Source organism: Bubalus bubalis, chromosome 5, assembly GCF_019923935.1.
Source record: "Bubalus bubalis isolate 160015118507 breed Murrah chromosome 5, NDDB_SH_1, whole genome shotgun sequence".
NCBI lineage: Eukaryota > Metazoa > Chordata > Mammalia > Artiodactyla > Bovidae > Bubalus > Bubalus bubalis.
Window position 1 is genome coordinate 2,507,698 of NC_059161.1, and position 25,637 is coordinate 2,533,334.

Sequence of the window (25,637 nt, forward strand, 5' to 3'; positions counted from 1 at the left end):
TGACATGCTGGGGGGCTAACTGCTCCTGCAAGCTCCTCTTTTCCCTATGAGACTCCTTTCTGCTGTGCCATGGCCCTGCTGTGTTCAGTCAGGGAAAGCTTTTCTCCCAAAGGTCCACCCAGAAGGGATGGAGGGATGCTATGATTAAAAGAGCAGAATGCTTTTAGGGCTGAATTAGCTTATGCTGCCAGAATGCAGTTTTATGCATTTGTACAGCGACGCCCCCACCTTACCCTTCATCCTCTAAAGCCCTCTGCCCTTGCTTTCTCCATCATATAAAAGCAAGCACATCTGTTCCACACTTTAGAGTTGATACAAGTCATTTCACGTGCAACATCTCATTTACTCTCCACCCTTCTTGACATGTCCATGAACACATCTAAACAATGAAAATGCTTCAGCATCAAGATGAAGAGGGCAGTCACCCTGAGTCTTACCGACTAGATGACAGACATCTGGCCCTAGGCTGAACCCTCAGAGAAATTATAAAATGAATGAAGTTTGTCTTCTGCATCTCCTGCCTCGTTCCGTGTTTCTTTTCCTGACGCAGGCAGATCTCGGCTCTGGGCAAATGCAGGGCTTTCGCTGGGCCCCTGATTGCCTAGAGTTCTCCCTGCAGAGGAGGGGGGCCTCCCCCAGGCAGCTCGCTTTGCACTGAGTGCCTTTCTCTCCTACTCAGTCAGTGTAGAGGGCAAACTCTTCTCTCCTTAATCCCCTCTTGGCGCATGGCCCGTTGCAGTGAACTCTCTAAGGGGATGTGCATCTTGGGTGAGACATCCAGAGATGATGTCTTAACACAAAGACATACACCAGTCCTGGTAGAACTGCAGATGCAGCGATCAGTAGGACTCAGTCCGCAGATCCTGGCAGGTGGGCGGCTGTAAGCGCAGCCACTAGGCGGAGCCCTTCCTGGAAGGCACGGCACCAAGAAAACAGCGGCATGGTGGGTCAGGGCTCAGTTTCGTATAGACGGATATTATATGCTTGTTATCATTTCTACCTGAATAATAAGCTCCCAAGATACACTCTGTCCACCTCACAGCTCACTGTCATTGGCAAACAAGGGTTTGAAAGATGCTTTGGAAGGTGCTCATGAGATGTGTTGAAATACTGAGTCTTTCTAGTCAGGAAGGTTAAGTTGCCGAATTTAGAGGCAAAAATGCATTTACATTGGGACTTTTAAGGTGGTCAAGTGGTTAAGACTCTACTCTTCCACTGCAGAGTCCGTGGGTTCAATCCCTGGTTGAGGAACTAAGATCCTGCATGCTGTGAGCTGCACCCCCGCCAAATGTTTTTCCATTGATAGTCCCTTCTCAGAATAAAATAAAGAAATATTTTACATTGCTTAAATTAATCAGTACATCCTAAAGGAGATCAGTCCTGGGTGTTCACTGGACAGACTGATGTTGAAGCTGAAACTCCAGTACTTTGGCCACCTGATGCGAAGAGCTGACTCATTGGAAAAGACCCTGATGCTGGGAAAGATTGAAGGCGGGAGGAGAAGGGGACGACAGAGGATGAGATGGTTGGATGGCGTCACCGACTCAATGGTCATGAGTTGGGTAAACTCTGGGAGTTGGTGATGGACAGGGGGGCCTGGCGTGCTGCGATTCATGGGGTCGCAAAAAGTCGGACACGACTGAGCAACTGAACTGAACTGAAATTAAGTGAGGGAACACACAGACCGCCTGGTCCAAATTCTGTCACCTGATCAAGGAGGAGACTAACGCAGGAAGCTGCAGGTCCCTTGCAGGGGAGACCCGGCCATGGGACAGGAGCCAGGCACCCTGCTCCTTATTCAGACCTCCTGCCCATCATCAACCACGACCGTGGCTGTGATGAGGGACAGACCACCTCCCCCAGGCCTGCTCGCCACGCCCTGGCGCTAGATGGTCCCAGCCCACGTAATCCCTGGTCTGCACCACCTCTGCGCTCTCTTCTTGAGCCGCTGCAATTCAGTTTCCTTCCTTCTGCTCTTTGCGTGCAGTTTGGTCTGAAGTCGGTGTCCTGGGTACCCCACCTTCTCATCCTAAAGGTAAAACAGAGCCCTTTGCACATAGAGGAGCTTAATGAACACTTTAATATAAATGTTTAAATCTAGCGTTTAGATATCCCTGGGTCAGAGACCATACTTTATGCTGCTGCTACTGCCCAATATTTTATCCTTGCTGTTATTTAGTCAGTAAATCGTGTCCAGCTCTTTGTGACCCCGTGGACTGTAGCCCAGCAGGCTCCTCTGTCCATGGGACTTTCCAGTCAAGAATATTGGAGTGGGCTGTCATTTCCTTCTTCAGGGTATCTTCCTGATCCAGGGATTGAACCCCGTCTCCTGCTTGGCAGGTTTACCCCTGAGCCACCAGGGAAGCTATGTTATCCTTAGGTCCTAGTGTTTAATAAACTATTTGTGGGATGAATGCATAAATAAGTAGGTGAATAAAACAAGATATACATGTATATACACACACACATTCTTTACTTACACTGTGTATCAAATAGATAACTGATGAGAACCTGTTGTACAGCACAGGGAGCTCTACTCAGCGCTCTGCGGTGACCTAAATGGGAAGGAAATCCAAAAAGAGAATATATGTGTATGTATGGCTGATTCACTTTACTGTACAGCAGAAACTAACACAACATTGTAAAGCAACTACACGCCGATAAAAATTTAAAATTTTTTAAAAGGCAAAAAAAAAAAAAAAAGATATGTAAACTATCCCCACTTTCCTAATAATTTGGAACCCCTCCAAAGTGACATTTACAAAATATTGTTCATTTTTCATCAAGTGGTGTTTGGTAGAAACTAATTTTGTATTGATTAAAAATACCTAATTTTATATTGAAAACAAGTATTTTACATGCACTGAAGGTCATGTCACAGCTGATTTCATTTCAAATTGCCTTTTATGTCTTTCTTTCCCTGTTCACATAATTAGGCAGCAGAAGTCACTCGCATTCACTAAAGAGAGATGCAATTTACTTGGACAGAATTGAAAGTTATTTTTCAAAATAGATTTAAATGTTCTTCTCTCTGGTTTTCATGTCAACACGACATTTCACACTTTTCTCTTGTTATTGCTCTTTTTCTGGTTTTTGTTTCTACCTCGGCAACTTCTGGGAGGCATGTTAACGGGCTTAAAAGAGATGGCAGTATAAATCTCCCATTCTCTGGGGAAAGCTCTATTCTATCGTGCATCATTACTGTTCGGGACTTGGCTGACTGCTGCCGCCAGCTTTAGAGGTCTGTCATCCGACTGACCGCAGGCTGACTTACAGTTTTCACTACTCTAGGTGGGTGCAGGGTCGGGGACAGGCCTCTTGCCACGAGGCTTCGGACAAGCATCTTCACCCGCGAAGTTTGGAGAACATGACCAGTTCTGATGTGCTGTTACAAGGAAGGGTTTGGGAGAGTAACTCAGTGTTTGATCCTAAATTCTCAATATACCGTCGTCCTCATCGTCATTGTTCTAGTTGGAGGGAAGAAGGCTCATGATCTGTTTAGTAGTAACTTCTGGAGTCTGATGAAGTGGTTGGTTTTCCTGGTTCAGGGGCCACTGTGGCATGTGCTTCTGTGGACTGGCCTGTCTCGGGGACAATTCCTTATGGCAGCATTTCATTTTTGCAGTGTTTATAGGAGGGCGGCCAACCAGGAAGCCAGATCAGGGCAGATTCCAGGCCCAGGCTATATAGGAAACATGCATAAAATTATTACCACAAGCTGCCTTCAAAGAACTGTTCTGATTGTCTAAAAATACACAAATAGAATTGACTCTAATGATTTCATTCTTTTGAGGATTTCCTCCCTATTTCTGTCTGTGTTTAAAAAATCACCGACAATGAAGTGAAAACTGTTGCCAAACTCTTTATGTATATTTAGCTGGTCAAATGTGGTGGAAAATTACATCTAGGATTTTGAGAATTGGCCCATCAATCTTGTGGAGAGTGCTAGCATGGCCACAGTTTACATAGAGCAAAATCCACTGCTTTTTGTTTCTTTGATCAACATACATAGATTTTATTTTACTTTTTAAATTAATTTTTATTGGAGTAGGGTTGCTTTACAATGTTGTGTTAGCTTCTGCTGTGCAACAAAGTGAATCAGCCACATATATATGTGTACATATATACACATACTCCCTCCCTTTCTGGATTTCCGTCCCATTCAGGTCACCACAGGGCACTGAGTGGAGTTCCTTGTGGGATACAGTAGGTTCTCATTAGTTATTTTGTACATAGTATCAATAGTGTAAAATTTTAAAATACAGCAGGTTATATGAACATTCTGGAAAACCTCTTTCGGTTTGGGCTCACACGAAAGCTCATTTTCAACAGCAGGCACCGAAGGCTGGTGCTCAAGTGACTTCTGTCCTGCTTTTCTTGGCTGCTACTACTTGGGAGTTATCTGTCACCTCCAGACCAATTACTTCTCACCTGCTATTGCGGTGGGTCATCTCAGGATAGAGGCAGAGCTGACAGAGTGCTCCAGGGAGGTGTTTGGCCTGGTGGCACATATCCTGTGATTTGTCCTTTCAGACAACCGACTTCATTAAATGTCTCCGTGGTAGGTACTGAAATGAGAGCAGTGGGATGTCCGACGGGACTTCTCACTGAGTGGGAGGATGAGTTATGTGCAGGGGCCGCTTTCCCCCTCACCTCGAGGAGTCTCGTCAGAACGTTAGATGAAATGAGTGGCCCCAAGATCCTTCCTTAACATTCATCTCACTGCTTTGAAGAAAATGCTATTAGCAACATTCACAAATTCTACCTCCACAGATCTGCTTTAAGGAAAACAATTACACACTAGTACATACACAACAGATAAATAGCAAGGACCTACTCTATAGCACAGGGAACTATACTCAATATTTTGTAATAACCTAATTGGGAAAAGAATCTGAAAAAGATTCTTTTACTCTCTTCTCTCTATCCAACTGGATCTCTGTGCTGTGCGCCTGAAACTAAGACAATGCTGTGAGCCAGCTGGACTCAAGAGAAAAAGAAACAGCTGGGACTTCCTGGCGCTCCAGTGGCTAGGACTTGAGGCTCTTAATGCAGGGCTCCCAGGTTCAATCCCTGGTCGGAGAACTACTGATAGATCCACTGTGCTGCAATGAAGACTCAAAGCAACCAAATAAATAATAATAATAAAGAAAGGCACTAATAGATGGATGAGGGTTTGGGCGCTTTTTTCATGATGAGTATAGCCTCACATTAAGAAGTCAAGAGGGATGAAAGAAAAGGTAATGGAGGAGCTTGAAAATGAAAACCTAGAGACTAAGTTATGGTTTTCTCAGTTTAGTTCAATCGCTCAGGCATGTCCACTCTTTGTGACCCCATGGACTGCAGCATGCCAGGCCTCCCTGTCCGTTACCAACTCCTGGAGCTTGCTCAAACTCACGCCATGATAAGCTTTGCTGCTGCTGCTAAGTCGCTTCAGTCATGTCCGACTGTGCGACCCCATAGACGACAGCCCACCAGGCTCCCCTGTCCCTGGGATTCTCCAGGCAAGAACACTGGAGTGGGTTGCCATTTCCTTCTCCAATGCATGAAAGTGAAAAGTGAAAGTGAAGCTGCAGTGTTGTGTCCGACTCTTTGCGACCCCATGGACTGCAGCCCAGCAGGCTCCTCTGCCCATGGGATTTTCCAGGCAAGAGTGCTGGAGTGGGCGCCATCGCCTTCTCCCATAAGCTTTGCTGCTGCTGCTGCTGCTAAGTCGCTTCAGTCGTGTCCGACTCTGTGCGACCCCATAGACGGCAGCCCACCAGGCTCCCCCGTCCCTGGGATTCTCCAGGCAAGAGTACTGGAGTGGGGTGCCATTGCCTTCTCCTATAAGCTTTGCTACCACTCATCTAATAGCCTAAAGCAGCATGCAGCTTTGTGATTTTTTTTTCTAGTCCGTTTGCAGAAGTCTGTCCATCTCATGAGGCATGGTATAAAGAAATAATCTCTGAGACACAGGGAGACAAACTCTCGTCTCTATGGAGATAAACTAAACTGCTAGTAGGACCTCAAACACGCACTTCTCCTTCTTTGAATGTCAACTTCCTTCATAAAACTTACATGACACCAATTCTTACACTGTCTTTAGGAAAAATAATCAGCTTTTGTTTAAGACAAGCTGACATGATCAGTAGGCTTAAAAGCACCAGATTATTACTCAGGAAAGTACTTGTGTTTTAGGCTGTTTCCTATTTGGAACATAGGTTAGAACTTCTCTATGGAAGTTTTACTCTCATCCCTACATTGGAAGCAGGTAAAGAACACTCACTTTATTGCCATCATGCTTTTTCGAATTTGAAGTATTATATTTGTTGCTTTCTGGATTTGTAAGAGATTTTAACTTGGAGATTAAAATGAAAGTTCAAATTTAGACAGTATACAGGAAATGTAGGTGATTTTAAATATGTTGTTTATATAATGTTGGCTTCAACTTAGTGTTTCAAAAACAGTTTGCAATGAAATTGTTTGATTCATTTTTTTAATTTGGAGTTGGCTTTAACCTATTAGTTACTTATATGATTTTCTCATTCAACAAATATTAATTGGGAACTACTGTTAAATATTTTCTGTGCCTAGTCACTCAGTCCTTTGTGACTCTTTGTGACCCCACGGACTGAAGCCTGCCAGGCTCCTCTGTCCATGGGATTCTCCAGGTAAGAATACTGCCATTCCTTCTCCAGGGGATCTTCCTGACCCAGGGATCAAACCCGGGTCTCCTGCATTGTAGGCAGATTCTTTACCATCTGAGCCACCAGAGAAGGAGCTTCTATTCTATTTTATATTTTCTCCTGTTTACTTCTCTGTTTTTCCACATAAAAACAAAATCATCTGATGACTTCTGTGTACATTTGATCTCTTTTACTTACAAAACAGCAATTTCACATGGTTCAAAAATACATATTAGGTATACTTATTCACGACTGTCACAGAATAGATGTATAGAAAAAAGCAACAGATAAAAGGGGCCACTGATAGAGTTTCTTTCTCAAACATGATTCATCCTTAGGTATAAAGAAGAGCCTAAAAAATGACAACTACTTGAATTAACATAAACATAAATAGAACAGAATACATCTGTAGTGATGAGAGACATATTGAATCTAAATCCCTTGATCTTATTTTTTCCAAAAGGCACATATAACCTTCCGCTCTCTAAAGGTTTTTATTAGAGCAGCTATCAAGTAGCAAACTAGCCCACCTTTCCCCCACTCTTTTTTTAGGATAACATCTCCTGACATACCAAAACAAGGAGAGGAAGGGGAAAATTAGGCTAGGAATCCACCACTGTCTGACACTTAGGCTGGGAACAACTTAGAACAGACACAGCAGTTTCCCTTCTGTAAGGGAAATATATTCCCATTTATTTTTTCCATATGATTTATCACAATTAAAAAAGTGCCCCAGGAATAGCCGAAGCTGTTTATTTCTTCTCAAAGTGAAAAGCAACGCTATGTCTACTCTAGCCCGTTACTGTCACAAAGGACCATGTATTTCCCACATACACTGCTGGTTATATAAATCACTTAATTTCCCCCTTATTACATGAACGGCATGGAGAGCTAAATATTGAAGTCTTTGACTATTAACAATATGCTTAACAAAAAAATTATTCTTTAAGCAGAAGAGAGAGAGGTTTTTTTAAGAGTTCTGAAAGGCTGCTGCTGCTGCTTTGGGAATGAAAGCTTACTATTGAAAGAGCATGTGGATATTAAATGATTTAACACATTTTGCTTTATGTTTTTCTGATATATGTGCAAAATGTGAGCAAACTGGCTTGACAGCATAGCATACAGTAAGTAGAAACATTCAGAAAAAGTAATGTGTGGGGAGACTTTTAATTTTCTTTTTTTTTTTAATTTATTTTATTTAACTTTTTATTTTGTCTTGGAGTATAGCTGATTAACAATGTTGTGATAGGTTCAGGTGGACAGCAAAGGGACTCAGCCACACACATACATGTATAATCTTAATTCCTTCCTCTCATCCCTCCTATCATTGATGCTCTTTATTCCACTTACATACAAGTTTAGAAATACACACACACATGTATTGTATAATGCTTACATATAAGTAGGGCTTCCCGGTTAGCTCAAATCGTAAAGAATCTGTCTCCAATGTGGGAGATCTGGTTCAGTCCCTGGGTCAGGAAGATTCCCTGGAGAATGGCATGGCAATCCACTCCAGTATTCCTGGCTGCAGAATCCCATGAACAGAAGAGCCTGGTGGGCTACAGTCTATGGGGTCGCAAAGAGTGGGACACGACTGAGCGACTAAGACTTTCACTTTTCATGCAAAAGTACACACAATATGCACATACACGTACATAAGCATATATAACCCAACACACTGTTGCTATTGTTATTTTGTACAGATTGTTTTGTTGGATAAATTAAGAATAAGAAAAATGTTTTTGTTCTACCTTCACTTCTTCCTTGATGTTCTTCTTTTATTTATGAAGATCCAACTTTCTGATCTATATTATTTTTCTCTGTCTCTTCAAAATTTCTTTTAACCTTTCCTAAGGGCAGTTCTACTTGTAATAATTGCTGAGTTTTTGCCTGAGAAAGTATTTACTTCTCCTTTACTTTTGATGGATAGTTTCACAGAGGCTGAGTTCCAGCTCAGCGCTGTTTTCTTTTCTTTTCCTCAACACTAAATGTTTCACTCTGTTTCTTCTAGCTTGCATGGTTTCTGAGAAGTCAGATATAATTCTTATCCTTGTTCCTCTATAGGTAGGGTTTTTCTCTGCTTTCAGAGTTTTTTTTATCTTTGATTCCCTGTAGTTTCAAGATGATATTCTTAGGTGCATTTTTGTCTTTTTTAGTTTTCATGCTTCTTGGTATTTTCTGAGCAGCCTGGATCCATGGCTTGGTGTCTGACATTAACGTAGAGAAATTCTGTCTCTCTCGTTTGGAATATTTATTCTGTTCCTTTCACTCTTTTCCTTTTGGCACCTTATACCTTTTGTAGTTGTTCTGCAGCCCTGGATATTCTTTATTTTTTTTAGGCTTTATTTTCTTTGCTTCTCAGTTTTTAAGGATTCTTTGGCTATATCCTCTGGGCTTCCCCTCTGGTTCAGATGGTAAAGAATCTGCCTGCAATGCAGGAGACCTGGGTTCGGATCCTGGGTTGGGAAGATCCCCTGGTGAAGGGAAAAGCTACCCACTCCAGTGTTCGGTCTGGAGAATCCCATAGATTGTATAGTCCATGCGATCGCAAGGAGTGGGACACGACTGAGCAACTTTCACTTTCACTATATCCTCTAGCTCAAAGATTCTTTGCTCAGCCATGTCTAGTCTACTTAACAAGCCATCAGAGGCAGTCTTCATTTCCTTTTCAGTGTTTCTACGTCCAGCACTTGCTTTTGTTCCTTTTGTTTCTTTCTGTAGCCCTCCAGGCTCCTGTGTCCGTGGGGCTTGGGGTGGGGCTTCAGCTGGTTTTCCCTGCTCCCACCGCAGGGTAGAGCTTGCTCCCACCGCAGGGTAGAGCTTGCTCCCACCGCAGGGTAGAGCTTGCTCCCACCGCAGGGTAGAGCTTGCTCCCACCGCAGGGTAGAGCTTGCTCCCACCGCAGGGTAGAGCTTGCTCCCACCGCAGGGTAGAGCTTGCTCCCACCGCAGGGTAGAGCTTGCTGGGGCTCGTGTCCGCTTCCCCCAGCACTCAGGCTCGGGTTAGTGGGTTTCTCCTGCAGGCGCCTTGTTAACCGCAGAGCATTCTGGGAAGCTCAAAACGGCTCCGTCCCCCTCCCCGGCCAGAGCCAGGGGAGCTTTGTCTTTGGTGCTGTGATTCAGGTTGCCTCCTAGGGGTAAACCTCACAGTCTCCCAGGGACCCCTCCACACACCTACGACTGGGTCCCCCTGGAGTTTCTAACTCGCAGGCTTGTCCTCCTGAGCCCCCCGCATCTCCTCGGTTACATCTCGGCTGTTCCCGCCCAGGCCCTGGACCCCACAGAATTACCCACGCTGGAGCCTCTGCTCAGGTAAGCCGTTTCTCTTGTTTCTGCGTTTCTACTTCTCCTGAGTTCTTCTGTCTTCACCTCACCTCTAGATCCAAGAGTTGTTGATTTTCAGTCTGTTTAGCTTTCTGTTGCGTTAAGGATGGAATGGCGTCTTCTAAGTTCCTTACCTGTTGAACCAGAAAGCCTGTTTCCCCTACGTTTTTGTTTTGTTTTCTTGATTTATGGTATTATATATTTCATGTGTGCAATATCGTTTTGACTTCTGTATGCACTCCAGTGTACCCACCATCAAAGGTTTAGTTTCTATCCGTCCATATCATTAAGCACCTTTACCGCCTGCCTTTTAACAAGTTGTTTTCTCAGTTTTGAGAAGTACTTTATGTATGGAGGATATAAACCCTTTGTGATAAAATTACAGTTTCTCTTCCAGTTTATCATAGGTAATTTAACTTTTGCCTTTATTTAATGGCATTTGTTTTATATGGCCAAATTAACTATCTCTTCAATGGTTGTTGGATTTTAAAGCATGGTTAGAAAATGTTTTTTCAATCAATTTTAAATTGTTTTCTTCTACAATTTGTGTGGGTGATATTATTTTGCATTCATACCTGTGGTCCAGTTGGAGTTTATTCTGTTGTAGTGTTTGAAGATCAGATCCAGTTGTGGGTTGGTTGGTAGTTTGTGACTTCTGATATTTTTAATGGTTTCTACTTTACTAATCTCTTGTTTTGAAAATTTGTCCCTTTGGCCCTTTCTGGTTTATTTTGTTGGTTTTTTTTTTTTTTTTTTACCATTGTTTTGAGCTGTTTTTTCTTAATAATTATTATAAATATAAGTATTTCATTCTTTTTTCTGAGCACTGCTTTAACAGTGTTCCACTGGATTCAGAAAACTGTTTCATTGTCATTATTTTCGAGAAACTGTCTTCATTTTGTGTTTTTCCCTTTGATTCAAGAGTTCTTTAATATCACATAAAAAATTGTAAGTAGATGAGACTTTAAAATTTTGTTATTTGTTTATGGTTTATTGTATATGGTCAAAGTATGTTGTTTGTACATTTATTTTAACATTTTAAAACTATGAATTTATTAATTTTTGTGTGTGGAAGTCTATGTAGTCAATTTTTATGAGTGCTACATGTTCACATGAAAAAACATATTCTCCACTGTCAAAGTACTAGGTTGCAGTATTTGCGTTTAATATACGCCCTGTTGAGTTTGATTTTTAGTCTTCTGTGTTTTTACTGACTTTTCCTCTCGATCTGTCTTGGACTGAGTGAGGTATTAATATTAAAATCTCTTATAACCAGCACTTGACTCCATTTCTCCCTTCCCTGCAATTGCTTCTGTATCTCAGTCGCTGTTATGTTTGCGGTACTTGCATATTGACTCATTTATTCTTCATTGTGAGTTGTAGTCTTCAGTCTTATAATGTGTTATTTAAAACCTTTGCGTGTATTCTTTCCATCTAATAATAGAACCATCCCTGCATTTTTATAAAGTGCATTTCCATGTTACATCTTTGTCCTCCTGAGATGGCAGATCCATTACACTGAAAGGAAACTCAGGCTGCCTTGAGACAAGACGAAGTCAGTTCCAGAGCAGACCATGAGGAGAGAGGTGTGGTGAACCCGTGCCTTGTGCCCGTTTGGGGTGTACATATGAGAGGGCCCCCCCGACGTGGCATTTTGTTCTGGTTCAGCCAGTGTAGGCACGGGTTGCATTATTTTCACCTCTAATGATAATGTTTGATTTCATGTTCTAACCAGACTACACAATTTCAGGACAGAAAGTCTCATTTTCTCACAGAAGAGAAAAATATTGGAAAGGTGAAGGGGAGAGAAAAATACTAGAACTGAAACTAGCAGTCAATTTTTTTAAAATTTAATACATAAGGTCTTTGGAGGACACTATTTGATTATTTTCTCTGGATTTGGAAGGGAGATATAAATGAACTGTTGTAAAGAGTAGTAATGCATTTGCGCACTAGTCAGCAAGAGAGTCTGTTTTTGCCCTGGAGTTTCTCTGCAGTGATGAATCTAGGATTATTTTCGTTAAAAAATATTTCTGCCTGTTCTTGTCCTTCAGCATTTTGAATGAGCATCATAATGAAAGCAAGTGTCCAGTGGTTTGTTGATTACTTGATTTTAATGGACCTTTACTTAGAATATAATATGTTGGCACCTTTAAGGAGCAACTGATAAATGAGAATTTCATGTTTATGTTTCATGAAAAACTCTGACCAAGTTCTTACTCTGTATCTTGTGGGGAGGGGGGGACAAGGGAGGGATTTACTATGTTTGCAAAAATATTTGAAAACATCTGTCAGATTTTATGTTAATCAGTTATAGTAAACTTATTTTTAAAGTAAAAAATCTTTTTATCCACCAGTTTTATGTATTTGCTTGCAACCAGTTAGATTGAGACCAAATATACTATCATGGTGGTTAGCGTAGGCAAATTATTCAAAAATATATATTTTTCTTTTTTTAGTGGAAGTGAAATACAATGACGAAAATCATAGATTGGGCAATATTGATGAAGCACATGGAAGGACTTCTCTCTTTTTCACTGTGAGGGACCTTGGGAACTGGATTGGGTCAAAAGAGCAGAAGGAGTATCCTTCATTGACTTGATTATTTTTCTTTTTTAATTTTAATATATATATTTTGTGTGATGTAATCAACTAGCATTTTCACTAGTTTGCTAGGGCTGCCATCATATCACAGACTGTGTCGTTTAAACAGCAGCTACTTTCTCCAAGTTCTGGGAGCTGAAAATTCAAGGTCAGGGTATTTATTGGCAGGTCTGGTCTCTCTTGAGCTCCTGTCACTGGTCTGCAGACAGTGTAGGCTTGCTGTGTCCTCAAATGCTGTTTCCTTTGTGTGCAGTTGGCCTGGTATCTCCCCCTTTCTTCTTAACAGGACACTCCTTAAACTGGGTTTTGACTTGCTTGTCTCTGGAAGGTGTATTTACTCATTTCTGTAGAAAATACAGTGCAGTAAGAAACTCTAAGCTGCCTCTCAATGCAAAGCTTAGGCACCCCTGGAGCAGCACGTTGATTTATGGAAGCAGAGGAAAGTTGTTAAAAACCTTGAAGGTTCCATGAATAGCTCATTTACCTACTTTGCTTAAACGCTGGTCTAGAATTAGTTCTTGACTAGAGAGCTGCTTATTTTGCAATTAGCAAAGAGGTCAGATTTTTCTGTTAATTTTGCTAATGCATTCATCCATTAACTCAATGTCAGTAGTCTGCTTAAATGTGGTGTGATGTGTAGCACCCACAATAACTAATTTTTCCCCATGACACAACTGACAAGGTGTTAAAGGCACCAGAAGCTTTATGGAAACACGTGCATACCCTCTTGAGAAAACCCTGAATGCGCTACAGTATACACATGATTCCATAATAATGAGGCTCAAGAGACAACTCCCCAGGGATGAAATACATACCCCATTTATTGAGTGATTTCTCTATCTGGCATTATGCTAAGTGCTTCACGTATGTTAACAATAGTGCATTAATTCTCACATAACTCTGCAAGTCAGATATTATTGTAACTGTATTTATATCAGGTCGTGAGGCTCAGACAAGTTGATTAACTGGTTCAAAGTAATATGGTGATGATGAGGCTAGAATTCACACATTGATTCTAGATTATGTGCTATTTTTTAATTGAAGTTTAGTTGATTTGCAATGTTGTATTTAGGTGTACGGCAAAGTGATTCAGGTGTGTGTGTATGTCACACATACACACATGTTCTTTTTATTTTTGTTTTTAATGAAAAATTTAGGTATGAAAGATGACAAAATTAATGCTTATGTAATCACAAAGTAGCTTATGACATAATTGGAGCTCTCTTTGTTCTTGTTCCATTGCTAATCACACTGTTCTTTTTTTGTCTAGAGGTAGCCACTGTCTGAATTTTTTGATAACTTTTCCCATATATTTATTTTCTTAAGTGCATACTGATCTGTTTCTAAACAAAATATCCTGTTGCTTTAAAGTAAATATGTAAAAGCATTATTTCAGTTAGAAATAATAAATATAAACGCTGTATCTGTGCCAGGTTGCTTCGGTCATGTCTTAACTCTCCTCTGTCCATGGCATTCTCCAGGCAAGAATACTGGAGTGGGTTGTCATACCCTCCTCCAGGGGATCTTCCCGACCCAGGGACTGTACTCACATCTCTGAGGTCTCCTGCATGGGCAGGTGGGTTCTTTACCACTAGTCCCACCTGGGAAGCCCAAATACTCTATCTGTCCATCTGGAGCTTGCTCCATTATTTTTTGTGAGGTTTCTCCCTGTTCATACAGGACTTGCTTTTCATTATTTAAAATTATATATTACGGTCTGCTGCCAGACTGTGGTATAAACTGTCTTCTGTTTCGTAGGCATTGTTACTGACCCCATTTGTGAGATCTTATTGGAAGCATCTATGTGCTAGTTTTCTTTGAACATACCTTAAAGTTTCCCAGGAGTAGAATGATAAGTGGTAAGGTGTGCGTCTTCACATTTAAGAGACAGTCACCCCTCGGCGTTGAAGAGGATTAGTTCTGGAACCCCCTGTGCATACTGAAGTCTGTGGATGCTCCAGTCCAGTGTTGAAAACGGCACAGTTCAGTCAGCCCTCTGTATCTGTGGGTTCCCCGTCTGTGGACAGGAAGGGCAGTTAGGTGCAGATGAACTTTCAAAGCATTTTTATTGATGTGTATTCACACTAGTTAGTATTCCTGTTGCTCTGTAATGTACCTTTGTGTGGTCAGACTTCTTTTTCCATTGCTTTTTGTAAATCTGACTGTGTGAAGTGACTCCTCAGCGCAGTGTTTCTTCATGCTTCTCCTGGTCACGGTTGGGCATGTTTTCATGTGTATACGCCCTTTGTCTCCTTGCTCTGTGAACTGCCCAGTCATACGCTCTGTTCATTTTCTGAAGGAGAGCTCATTATAAGTTATTTATCTTTTTTTTCTATTGATTTGTAGAAGTTGTTTACTTGTCCTGACTATTAATTATATGTATTCAAAATGTGGTTTTCAAGATGGGCTTATTTCTTCAATTGGAGTTTGATGTTTTTTGATAATCAGACTTTTAAAATATCAGTGCCTGCCAAATTAATCTTTTTCTCTATGAATCATTTTTGTTTTTTTAAAAATAATTTCCTTTCTTACTTTCGAATCAAAAGGTAATTTTTTTCCTTTACTTTTAAAAAATTAACTTTGCTTTTCACATCTAGTTCTTTTAATATTTTTGAAATTTCTCTGTACATAAGGTAAGACACTGAGGTCTAATTTTTTATGCAACAACCGTTGTCCTGGCACTACTTATTGATTATTTCATCCTTTTCTACATCGATTTGGAGTGTCAGAGTTATTGAGCGTCAACATACATATGTACATGAATATATTTCTGAACTTTTCTTCTGTTTATTTCATCATTCATGAGCCATTAACACTGTAATAGCATCTTATTTGTTCTAGTTTTATAATGAAATGTGTTATCTGCAAGGGCTAAACCCCTAACATTTTCTTTTTCAGGAGTATCTTGACTGTTGACTCTCATTCTTACATGTATATTTTATTTTTAAAAAGCTGTTGGGGTATAACTGAGTTACAGAGTTGTTTGTTTAGGTGTACAGCAAAGTGATTCAGGTGTGCACGTACCTGTGTTCATTCTTTCCAGATTCTCTTTGATAAAGGTTATTGCAGAGACTGAGTAGCGCTCCTTGTGCTGCACAGTTGGTCCTCGTCGATCACTTTGTATATGGTAGCACGTGCGTGTTATTCCCAAGCTCCTAATTTGTCCCTCCCCTACCGTTCCTCTTTGGTAACCGTAAGCTTGTTTTTGAAGTCTGTGAGTCTGTTTCGGTTTTGTAAATATGTTCATTTACATTATTTTTAAAGCTAGATTCCATACATGAGTGATATCCTAATGATGTTTGTCTTTCTCTCTTGGACTGACTTAGTATGAGACTCTCTAGGCCCATCCCTGTTGCTGCAAATGGCATTATTTCATTCTTTTTTTTTATGGCTGAGAAATATTGCAAAATACCCCATTTTCTTTATCCATTCCGCTGCCACTGGACGCTGAGGTTGGCTACTGTAGATAGTGCTGCTGTGAGGTTGGGGTGCGTGTATCTTTTCTGAACCTCTTCGTTTTGTATTGGAGCGTGGCCGGTCAGTTAACAGTGTTGTAATTGTTCCAGGTGGACAGTGAAGGCACTCAGTCATCCATACACATGGACTGTGTGTCTCTTTTAGAAGTATGGTTTTGTCTGGGTATATGCCCAGGAGTGGGATTACTGAATCTCATGGTTGTTCTGGTTTTTTAAGGAAACTCCATACTGTTCTCTGTAGTGGGTGTGTCAATTTACCTTCCCACCAACAGCGTAGGAGGCTTCCCTTTTCTCCACACCGTTTCCAGCATTTATTATTTGCAGACTTTTTGATGAATGCCATTCTGGCTGGTATGGGTGATACCTCATTGTAGTTTTGATTTCATTTCTCAGATGATGTTGGGCAACTTTTCATGTGTTTTTTTTTTTGCCGTCTGTTTGTCTTTGGAGAAATGTCTAGGCCTTTTGCTCATTTTTTGATTTTTTTTTTTTTGGTATTGAGCTGCATGAGCTCTTTGTATATTTTGGGGATTAATTCCTTGTCAGTTGCTTCGTTTGCAAGTATTTTCTCCCTTTCTGAGGGCTGTTTTTTCATTTTGTTTATGATTTCATTTTATTGCCGTGTGGTTGATTTATAATGTCTTAGTTTCAGGCATACAGCAAAGTGATTCAGTTTTACACACACACACACATATATACACATATTCATTCTTTTTCAGATTCTTTTCCAACATATGTTGTTACAGAACACTGAGTAGAGTTTTCTGTGCTATACAGCAGGTCCTTGTTGGTTATCTTATACATGAAAGTGAAAGTCGCTCAGTCATGTCTAAGTCTTCATGTCCAGTTCCTTGTGACCCTGTGGACGGTAGCATGCCAGGTTCCTCTTTCTTTGAATTCTCCAGGCAAAAATACTGGAGTGGGTAGCCATTCCCTTCTTCAACAGATTTTCCTGACCCAGGGATTGAACCTTGGTCTCCTACATTGGAGGCAGATTCTTTACCATCTGAGCCACCAGGGAAGCTTTGTGGGTTTTTTTTGTTTGTTTTTGTTTTTAAGACTTTTTTCTTTTCTGACTTATCTTGTTTTTACTGAGTATTGTATGTGATTCCATTTTATCTCCTTATGCAATATCAATTACACTTCTTTTAAAATTACTTAGGGGTTGTCCAGAAGTTTACAATATACGTTCTTAAGTGGCCTATGTCCACCTTCAAGCAGCTTTCTATCACTTCATGTTTAGTTCAGCTAACTTAAAATATCCCCAGTTGCTCCTTCTATTTCTTGTGCTATTGCTCTTTTATTTCATTACCTAATACTATAATGACCCATTATATTATCACTATATATCTATCAGATCAATCTAGAATAGAAACTTATTAGAATCAGCTTTACCTATATTTATTCCTTCTCTGAAGCTCTTCCTTTCTTTATGTAGATGGAAGTTTCTAACCTATATTATTCTTTTGATTTGCATTTCTGTGATAATTAGTGATGTCGAGCATCTTTTCATGTTCTTTTTGGCCATCTGTTTGTCGTCTTTGGAGAAATGTCTATTTAGATCTTCTGCCCATTTTTTGATTAGATGTTTTGTTTTTTTTGACAGCGTGCTGCATGAGCTGTTTGTATATTTTGGAGATTAATCCCTTGTTGGTGGCTTCATTTGCAAATTATATTTTTTAAAGTCAGCTTGCAGAATATCACAAAATCTCATTGAGATTCTGTTTTATAATTTTAACTAATTTTGAGGTAAATTATATTTAAATATATTGCATTTTCCTATCTATTAATATGAACATACTATATCACTCATTTTACTTGTGTTCTTTAATGAAGTGTTTAAATGAAGATTTATAGTTATTCTTTAAGCTATAACACATCATAGATGTTTCCTACATTCCATATAATTGTATATTGTATTAGTATTGAATTTATTTGAATTATAGATAGCTTGTGAGCAATTTAACAATATTGTGTATTCCAGTCCACGAACATGATACATCTTGCCACTTGTTTAGGGTATATTAAAAAGAAAATTTTGTTGTATAGGAATGTAACTTATTTTTATATAAAATAAATTTTATTGTATAATTTGCATATGAACAAAGCTTCTGTAAACATTTGCATGCAGATTATTGTGTGAACCTAAGGTTTCGAATTAGTTGGGTAAATTGTTTGGTGTGAGAGCTGGATTGTGTAAGACCATGATTAGCTATATTTAATAGTGCATATTTCCCCCTAACCACTGATTCACTGCTTTCAATACAAATTTAATTTAGCTTGTATTTTCATTTAGTTCAAAATGTCATTAAGGTCTTTTGTGTTTTTCTTAGTATTATTTAAAAATGTATTGTATAATCTGTAAATATTTGGGAATTTTAGAGTATCTTCCTGTTCTTGATTATTAGTTTAATTTTATTCTGGTCTGAGAACATATTTTGTATGATTTTTATTCTTTTAAATCTGTTATGCTTTATTGACAAAGATTATGGTCTATCATGGAATGTTCTATGTAAGCTTGAAAAATGTATACTCTGCTGTTCTTGGGCTGAAGATTCTGTAAAGGAAATGTAGATCAACTTGATTAATAGTATTGATCAGGTTTTTGTGTATCCGCACTGATCTCTGACTGCCTGAGCTGCCAGTACTGGTAGGTGTTGAAGTTGCCAACTATGTCAGTGGATTAGTTTATTTTTCTCCTTTCAGGTTTCTCTTATGTATTTGGACACTGTGTTTTTAGGGATATGTTTAGCATTTTGATTTCTTGAAAGATTAACTCCTGTATCACAATGTAATGACCCTCTTTATTATAAATAATGTTCCCTGTTCTAAATCTTGTCTTAGGTAGAGTGGCTTCTGGTTTCTTTGATTAGTATTGGTACAGAGTATCTTTCTCCATCCCTTTAACTTGCTGCAGTTATATTTAAACGGTTTTTTGTAGACAAAATTTAGTTGTCTTTTGAAGTTTATTTTTAATTAAAGGATAATTGCTCTACAATATTACTGGTTTCTGCCATACAGCAATGTGCCACATCATATAAGTATGCATATGTCCCCTCCCTGAGTCATATAGAAAACTGCCACTGGGTCGTCTTCTAAATCCATTCTGAAAGTCCGTCTTTTAGATTATTCACATTTAAGGTAATTATTGACATAGTTGAGTTAATACCCATCATGCTTGTAACTGTTTCTATTCATTGCCCTTATTCTTTGTTTTGGACAGTCATGTCTGACTCCTTGTGACCCCATGGACTGTAGCCTGCCAGGTTCCTCTGTCCTTGGAATTCTCCAGGCAAGAATACTGGAGTGGGTAGCCATTCCTTCTTCAACAGATCTTCCTGACCCAGGACTGAACCTTGGTCTCCCACATTGCAGGCAGATTCTTTACCATCTGAGCCACCAGGGAAGCTTTGTGTTTTATTTTTTTTTAAGACTATTTTCTTTTCTGACTTCTCTTGTTTTATACTGAATATTTTATATGATTCCATTTTATCTCTTTATACAATATCAATTACACTTCTTTTAAAATTATTCAGGGGTTGTCCAAAAGTTTACAGTATTCTTAAGTAGTCTATGTCCACCTTCAAACAGCATTCTATCACTTCATGTATAGTTCAGCTAACAGAATATTCCCAATTTCTCTTTTTATTTCTTGTGCTATTGCTCTTTTATTTCATTGCCTAATACTATAATGACCCATTATATTATCACTATTGGTGTAAACAAATATCTATCAGATCAATTAGAATAGAAACTTATTAGAATCAATTTTACCTTTATTTATTGCTCTTCTGAAGCTCTTCCTTTCTTTATGTATATGGAAGTTTCTAATCTATATTATTCTTGGACCTAATGAGCTTCTTGTAATATTTCTGGAAGAGAATATCTGATGGCAGTGAATTCACCTAGATTTTGTTGGTCTGAGAAAGTCTCTATTTCTCCTTCATACTTGAAGACAGTTTATAGGTTGAGGAAATTTAGAAGTAATTTATAGATATAGAATTCTAGACTTATGTTTGTTCTCTTTCAACTTTTAAAAATTTATTTTGCTTTATTCTAGCTTGAGTGGTTCTAGCAAGAAATCTGCCGTAATTCTTATCCGTGCTCTACTACAGATTAATTTTTTTTCTCTCCTTTGTTTTCTTTAGAACCTTCTTTTTTTTTTTTTTTTTTTTTGACTTTCTGAACATTTAATATATCTAGGTGTAATGTTTTTGGTATTTATCCTGCTCATTGTTCTCTAAACTTCTTAGATCTGTGGCTTTTGTATCTATTATTAATTTTAGAAGGTTCTTGATAACTATTATGTCAAGTATTTCTTCTACTGCTTTCTCTCATTTTCTTCCATTTTCTTTATTTTCAGTTTGTTGTTCAGTTGCCAAGTCATGTCTGATTCTTTGTGACCCCATGGGCTGCAGCCTGCCAGATTCCTCTGTCCTCCACCATCTCCCAGAATTTGCTCAAATTCATGTCTATTGCGGAGAAGGCAATGGCAACCCACTCCAGTACTCTTGCCTGGAAAATCCCATGGACAGAGGAGCCTGGTAGGCTGCAGTCCATGGGGTCGCGAAGAGTCAGACAGGACTCAGCGACTTCCCTTTCACTTTTCACTTTCACACATTGGAGAAGGAAATGGCAACCCACTCCAGTGTTCTTGCCTGGAGAATCCCAGGGGTGGGGGAGCCTGGTGGGCTGCCGTCTCTGGGGTCACACAGAGTTGGACATGACTGAAGCGACTTAGCAGCAGTAGCAGCAGCATGTCTATTGAGTCGGTGAAGCTATCCAAACATCTCATCCTCTGCTGCCCCTTTCTCCTTTTGGTTTCAGTTTTTCCCAGCATCAGGATCTTTTCCAATGAGTGGGCTCTTCACATCAGGTGGCCAAAGTATTGGAGTTTCAGTATTAGGCCTTCCATTGAATATTTAGGGTTAATTTCCTTTAGGATTGACTGGTTTGATCTCCTTGCATGCAGTCCAAGCAACTCTCAAAAGTCATCTCCAGCACCAGAGTTCAAAAGCATCAATTCTTTAGCACTTAGCTTTCTGTATGTTCCAACTCTCACATCTGTACATGACTACTAGAAAAACCATAGCTTTCAATTACATGCGCATTTGTAACTTTTGATATTATTTTACATTAATATATTTTGAAAAATCCCTTCTTTATATTAGTTTGGGATTCTCTCTCTCTCTCTCTTTTTTTTTTTTTATGGTTGCATCAGCTAGCTTTTACTGCATAACAAACTATCCTAAATCTTAGTGAATTAAAACAACACAGATTTATTATTTTTCATGATTCTACAAGTCAGCTGAGTAGTTTGCTGGCTTGAGCTGGTCTCAACTAAGCCTGGCTTGCTCACACTGCTACAGTCAGCTGGTAAGTTGCTTGGATGGGAGGAGAGAGGCTGGCTGATCTGGGATAGTTGTATCTGGCGTGAATTGATTTTTTTCCTTGAAGTTCTTAACTTCTCTCCAGCGGGCTGCTGCTGCTGCTAAGGCACTTTAGTCGTGTCCAACTCTGCATGACCCCATAGATGAAAGCCTACCAGGCTCCCCTGTCCCTGGGATTCTCCAGGCAAGAACACTGGAGTGGATTGCCATTTCCTTCTCCAACTCCAGCGGGCTAGTGTGAGCATATTTTCATGTTAGCTCATGCATGTACTTAAGGCAACTGCAGAGGAGTTGGAGAGGGAGAGGGCGGGAGGGGCCGGGACATGGGGAGGAGGAGCGGGAAGAGGAGGAGAGCAACAACAAGAAGAAACACTTGCGTCCTTTTAAAGGCTCTGCTTTCAGCACATTTATTGTTGTCTCATGACCTAAGAAAGTTACAGGGCAAATCCAAAATAGGTGTGGGAGGGCACTACTAAACTGTGCATTTAGGGAGGTGTGAAAAATTAGAGGCCATCGGTCAATCTACCATCCAATCAATCTACCAAAGTGCTTGTCCTTAAATTTTATTACTTGTGACATATGTATGTATATGTTGACAGTGAAGCTAATAAATTTCTCTGCTATCCTAATGAACAATATTTTTAATCTCTTCCAATTTCTTGTGTGCATTTTTGTTTCACGTTTTAGTATCTTTATTTAGATCCCATATTAGTTGTTATTTTATATAGTCAACATTTTCTTCATCTTAGCTACTTTTATTTGTTCTTTTGTTCCATTCCTCCTTATTTCTTATTTATTTTTTCTTGAATTTTCAATTTTCTGAAGCACTTCTTTACAACTTATTGTAGGGGAGCTCTGTTGGAGGCAGATCTTCAGAAATGTTAGTTGAATAAGTGGTGTTTATTTTGTTTGTTCCTGAAGATGTTTTGATGGTCCTCTAGATTATATTTTATTTTTAAAATTGTGCTGTTGATTTAATTATCATACCTTTCTAGTGATATGTCTTTTCTTTCTGACTGCTTTAAAAATCTTTTGTTGTTGTTTTCTTTGGAATTCTGCAGTGTCACTCTGATTGTCTTGAGGTGGATTTTTTCTTTTTCCTGCTTGTGTTTTATAGTGATTTCTTGAATCTGAATTCTCAGCTGTATGCTTTTTTAATATAGTCTGTCTCCCAGTTTATTCTATTCTATACCTCTGTTATTGCAGTTAGACATAACATTTTTTTCTCTATGTTTTTTAGTTTCTTATTTATATTTTACACATTTTTGTCTCTGCAGTTTCTGGGTTAGATTGACTGGCATTCATTACTTCTCAGCTGTATGCAATCTGCTGTGTAATCTCTCACTAAATTTTTGATTTCAGTGATTATATTCTTTTTCCTTTAGGGTTTTCCCCCATGAACCTGGATGGCATTCTAAATAGTAGCTTAAGGCTTTTGTGTTTTTGAATTGATCTTTGTTTTAAAAAAATGCTTAAAATATATCTATTTTATTTTTTGCAGCTGATTATCCATGATCTAAAATCTTTGGAAGTAAAAATCTGTTGTTTTCTTCTTATGTTGATTTAAAGTTTTATTTTTCATAAGACTTAGATTTATTGCTTTTGCAATTTTATGAACATTAAATATAATTTTATACAATATTTCAAGTTATCTTAATAATATTTTCCCTTAAATATATCTTTTTGTTAATGGATAATTTTATCAATCTTGTTTTACAGATATTTGAGCCAGACATGTGAGCTTTGGCTTTTTCTAGTTAGAAAAATTTCTTTTTCAAATCCAGTTGAGTATTTTCTGACCTTCTCACCATTTTGTGGCAAACAGTGTTGAAAGATAAAGAATCCTTTGGGCCAGACATCATGTGGTTGGGAAGTTCTGTCTGGCATAGATATCATTTAAATCGCACCCTGCTCAGTGTGATGATACTGATTGTATTTTGAGTTTTAATCATTAGAGGCAGAAAAACAGCAACAAAGCACCAAAATGAATTAATTGTAACGCAAATGAATCTGTTTATGGAGCACATACCCATAAGCACAAATACAAGCACTTATAACCTGATACGTATACATCATGTGTGTGCAGACATACCTACACAGACGTCTTGTTTAACCAAGGGCAGGAAACTCATGTAATTTTAATTTTTGAAAGTTGTAGGTTAAAATGCCAGGAAGTAATCTTATCTCCTTGTACACCAAACCAACTTCTTCATATTTCCAAAACAAAATGCATTACCTGTGGACTTTTCATTCAGTTATACTTGCTATACAATATTCAAGAATCCATAGTACTTCGTTACTGGTATATGTATATATCTGTGTATATGAAATATCTCATATGCTGAATTGCTAACAGAGTGTAGAATAAACTCTGTTGGGTAGTTTCAACTAGGGAGAACATGGATTAAATTTTGAGGTAAGTATTGGGTTAGCCAGAAATTTTATTTGTTTTCCTTACGATGTTACGGAGAAACCCTAATGAACTTTTTGGCCAACACAATATAACGTGAGACAGGCTGTGGAATTAAGGAATGAGATATCCTTTAAAAAATTGCTCCAAGGAAATGACAGTAAGGAAGATAAGGAACATAACAAATTCCTGTGCTTTTCATGTGGACCCGTATTTTCAGTATGTGATAAACATTCGTTACAGTTTTCTTTGGGCTATTGCTCAGGCTATATTCTATTTAGATCATTTGTCTAGAGTAAGTTTTCAGGAAATTTGATGTTGATTACTGGTTTTCTTTTTCTTTGCTGCACAAACAATAATAAATCAGGAATAATAGAAATCTAAAAATAAGAAGGTAAACACAATTTTTCTCCTCTTGTTCGTATGCATGTACAATTTTGCATAATTACAGTGCTTTCTGATTTTTCCTTTTGAATTTCTGTGTCTCTGCATTTCTCTTATTGTTCAATGATGTCCTCATTTTTAGTGGCTTCATCATATTTTACCTTTGTGATGTGGACTCGTTTACTTTGTCAGTGGTGAACATTTACGTTGCTAGGCTTCATTTGTAAGAAGCACTTCTGTTTGTCTACAGGGCATCCGTTCCCCTCTTTTTCCTAACAGGACTCAGTTTTGTAACGATTCTCACACATCTCCTGTGGGACTCACAGGAGGTCGTGTCCTTCCCTAACCTCAGGGTGAGACAGGTTTAACGAAACTAGTTGGCACCTGGCATTCCTTTGGTGAAATGCTGCTGCTGCTGCTAAGTCACTTCAGTCGTGTCCGACTCTGTGCAGCCCCATAGATGGCAGCCCACCAGGCTCCACTGTCCCTGGGATTCTCCAGGCAAGAACACTGGAGTGGGGTGCCATTGCCTTCTCCGTTGGTGATTGCTAAGGGAGACCAAATGTCCCTGGTCTCAGGTGGCCCAGGGCAGTGCCACCAGACAGAGGGACTTGCATCCCCCGTGTCTCTTATGGATTGTGTGACTCGAGGAGTGATATTTAATCACTCCGGGTCTCATTTCCCTCATCTGTAAGTTAATAATTATGATAGCACCGACAGCAATGGTTATTTGAAGTATAAATGAGTGAGTATGCCTTAAGTTCTACATTTATTTGTAAATGCTTAGCATAGCATGGGCACATAGCAAGTATTCTATGTCACTTATATTTTTCAGAGTTCTATCACTTGTAAAGTCTATTGCTATCAGAAAGTGGCTCAAGATAGGATTCCTTCTATACCGAGCACACGTGTGTGTGTGTGTGTGTGTGTGCGCGCGCGTGTGTGCGTGCGTGCACGCTTGTGTATGTGTTTAGGTGCAGAAATTGGAGACCTTCATCTGTTACAGTTTTGTAACTAGGGTCCTTATTTAGTCCATATGACAAATAAGATCCAAAGAAGTGAAGAAAATGTACTCAAGTCTAGCTTTGAATGAACGCTTTTTGTCTACTCCCCCAGTCAGATGCTCTCTTAACATTCGCACAGATAACGTCACGTACTTTCTTGTCTGTCCATCTAACCATCAAAACCTCATTTTGCGAACTCCGACTCTGGGCCAGGAATAGTTCTAGCTTCTGGGGAATTCAGGGGAAAAAAGCAGACTGAAATTTGCTCTAAATACGATGAGAAGCCATCAGCTAGCTTTGTTCGGGGGAAGGCAGGATGCAAGTCGTATTTAAGAAGGATCAGTGTCTGCTCTGTAAGCCTGGACTCAGAGAGCGAGT

The 25,637-nt window shown here is 39.3% G+C and overlaps 1 long non-coding RNA gene across 2 annotated transcripts in view; it reads left to right on the plus strand.

The window, feature by feature from the left end:
- Positions 1-8,894: 8,894 nt before the first annotated feature.
- Positions 8,895-25,637, plus strand: part of LOC123333613 — a 100,982-nt gene continuing 84,239 nt past the window's right edge. The window contains exon 1 of one of the 2 annotated variants that reach the window (XR_006551003.1): positions 8,895-9,979. This is a non-coding gene — a long non-coding RNA (uncharacterized LOC123333613). The remainder of the gene's footprint in view (positions 9,980-25,637) is intronic. The other variant, XR_006551002.1, reaches the window with a different exon arrangement.